Below are 3,230 nucleotides of genomic sequence, written 5' to 3'. Positions count from 1 at the left end.
GGTTCACTTGGCTCGCAGAGTAGCTTAAATCTTGCAGGGTTTCCTTTACAGCCTACAGCTAACCGATTGGAGTTTTGGCCATTCTTTCATGCTGCGTCGTTTGAATAATTTTTAGATTCTGGACCTTCTAGTTTTGTATTTTACAGCTTTTGAATAAGTTTCAAAGTGTAGTGCCAAATAACTCAAGGCAAATAATTATCGAGAGAAATTTACTGAAAATGCGGATTCCATGCTTGGACGTTGCTTTTTCGCTAATACGATAGGATACTTCTCTTAAGGGTTCAGATGATTATATTCATTTAATAATCGCTTAAATCATCAAAATTAGTATTAAAAAGCTTTTTGTGCTATTCAGCCATCTTTGTATTCAAATCGGTAATAATAATATTCTATCACAAACGTTTATTTTGCCTATGAAAGAGTAAACCGTATGGATCATGATTTAAAACATTTTCTCCAACATTTAAACTCTTATCAGTAATTTTTCACAGTAAAAGTAAATATGCAATCATAGAGTCAGTCAAGTTACTCCTCCAAATTTCAGCTAATAGTTTTTCTATCGTAGGCTCAATAAATCGAAATTTTCATTTGATTAGATTTAGTTTTTCGCCAGAAGCCCTTTTTTTAACTTTCCCTCTCGTCATTTACGTGTATATGCCACCGCATTTGACACAAAGTAGTCGGTAGAATTAAGAGGAAAAAGAAAAAAACTAATTTGGACTGTGCTATTCCCTGCTTTGCTTGCGCCAGTCGGATTTATCCACAACTTTTCATTGGTTATTCCTCAAGGTTCTTGAATCCATCATTGCGAGTGATGTCTGCGAACCAAGGTCGCAAAAAGGCGTAGAAAGGTCAAGAGGGTGAGAGGCATCCGGGAGTAAAGCAAGCACCTTTTCACTCCGCCCGTGAGAGCATCACTTCAAATAGCTTGACTCTCCTGAGGGCCCTCTATGCCTTTGATAAGCAAAGCCAAGCACCAAAACTTCTAGAAAAAAAGGCGTCGTAAATTCTATGAGGCTATTAATTGAAGATTTATGAGTTCTTCTAGGGAGTATCTGAGTGGGTTAAGTTTCCTAACGGCAATTCATTTTTTCGCCAAAAAATAAATAGATTATCTTTACTCATCCCATATCGATGGGAGGTTTTTATAGTCTTGAAATTCCATAATTCAATGAAGTTTGGCACTGAACGAAAAATGAGACTAAGGTGTATTGGTAAATATGCTGAATCGTTCAAATGCATAAAAGCACTCGAAAACTTACTTTTGCATGTTCATAAAAATGTTGTTGCAAAAATACTAAGAGGGTCATCAACAATATACGAAGGATGTAAACAATATAATATTCATCCAAGGAATCAAAATAAACTCAATATAAAAATGCTGAACGGGGTGCCGATGAGGTTCTTCAGAATATTGTTTGGGGCAAAAAGTAGAAAGGTGAAACCATTTGATTAGAAATAATTCGTTTCTCACGAAAGAGTGTGGATTGCACTCTTCGCGATTGAACCAGTGTGAAGGAAGTCCTTCCGTTAGTTTGGTCATGACATGAGAGAATGAGTCAAATCGCCAAACTGATGTGTCAGGGATATATGTAAATGATTTTAAGAAGGTTTTTTCACTATCTTTTCTAAATGAAAGAAGTAGATCGAGAAATACCAGGCTGAATTTGGTTGAAGGATCTTCGATTTCGAGGAGCGTTGTAATGCTACGAAAGAAAAGTGTACATAGAGCCGCGGTGGAGGGAGTTTACGAGGAGAGGAAGCATCCAGTATCAGAGTTTTTATTTATTTTGATATTTGCAATTTATTTTTATAACTTTAAACTTTTTGGCAAATTTGGATAGAAGGTTAATTTGAATGCATAATTTCTAAGTGTTGACCTATCACAGTAAAAGTCCCGAAAATCATTTCCATGAAATCCGATAAATGATGACTCAGATTATTGCCTCGAGTCTAAACCGATGCAATATCTACTCTGAATATTAAACAGATAAAGTATCATTATTCGAAAACATAATAATTTTTCATCCACGATGTTTTAAAACGATGCATTGAAATCAATGAAACAATTTTTCATTGCGACCACTTCGGAATAATGAATGCTGATAGTGTTGAAATTAATGGAACCATTGATAAAAATTATTTTAGTCATAAGCGAGACATAAAAAATCAAATCGCCGATGCTCTGAAGGCGGAGACCACTTGAAGAATGATTCCATTTTTGGTAATTACAGATCACACGAGAGAGTCCGTCGTCAAGGAGATTTGTAAGTACGCGACAGACATTTCGAACGAGCTTGGACCACGACTGACTCATCCTCGAAATTGCGGAGCCTTCCCATAGTGCGCGCGATGGCTGTTATCTTTCCTCCGACTGGTGGGTAATTCAAGGTCGGAAATATCCAGCCATTCCCAATGACGCCCTCGGAAATAAAACAAGTACTTCCGGCAACCGGTTTGGAAAAGAATCCCACCAGATCTCCCGTTCATTCGCCCAATAACTACGGGCATGAATTCCGGTGTTAAACAAGACTCGTTTGCAGCGCACGAGCCGGCGGAAAGTGTTGTTCACCTCTGCCGGAAGTCAAATCCTAACTAGATATTTTCTTAAAGTCAGACCCGAATCATCAACGGGATACAATTGATGAATTCGAGGTCAGGATTAAACTCAATTGAGCAAAAATTGGGCAAAGAAAATAAACAACCTATTCTCCTCTTTCACAGCACGTCCATTCATTTTGTAAACGGAGGCGAAAAGGTCAGGCAAACACAATGTGAATGACTCCGATTCGGAGAGAGGGGCGAGTGAACGGACGGATGGATGGATGGATGGCGGTGTCATATTGTCTGGGTCTGCGTGCTCTCTTGTGAACGAGTGACACATGAAGGCGGGAGTGCGGAGAATGGAAAGACGAAGAGAGATGAGTGGGGAAAATCCCTTTTTTTACCTCACAAAAGATTTTCCCGCAGTATATGCACATCATGTCTGTTTACACAAAAATCAAAGAGAGTGTGCGATGGAATATAACTAATTAAAGTATCTAATGTTTCTGACGAAAGTTTTTGCGAAATTCAGATGAATTATGCATTTTTTCCGGTTTCTTCCGCGTTGGCATCATGTACGATATCTCGCAATGGTACCGAAGTGGGGAAAATTGTTAAACCTGCCTAATTAAATTAGAAATATTGGATTTTCAAGTACATGGAGATGTTAAAATAATAAAAATCCG

This window comes from Hetaerina americana, unplaced genomic scaffold (assembly GCF_022747635.1).
Source record: "Hetaerina americana unplaced genomic scaffold, ioHetAmer1.1.p SCAF_1, whole genome shotgun sequence".
NCBI lineage: Eukaryota > Metazoa > Arthropoda > Insecta > Odonata > Calopterygidae > Hetaerina > Hetaerina americana.
This window is presented reverse-complemented; position numbering follows the sequence as displayed.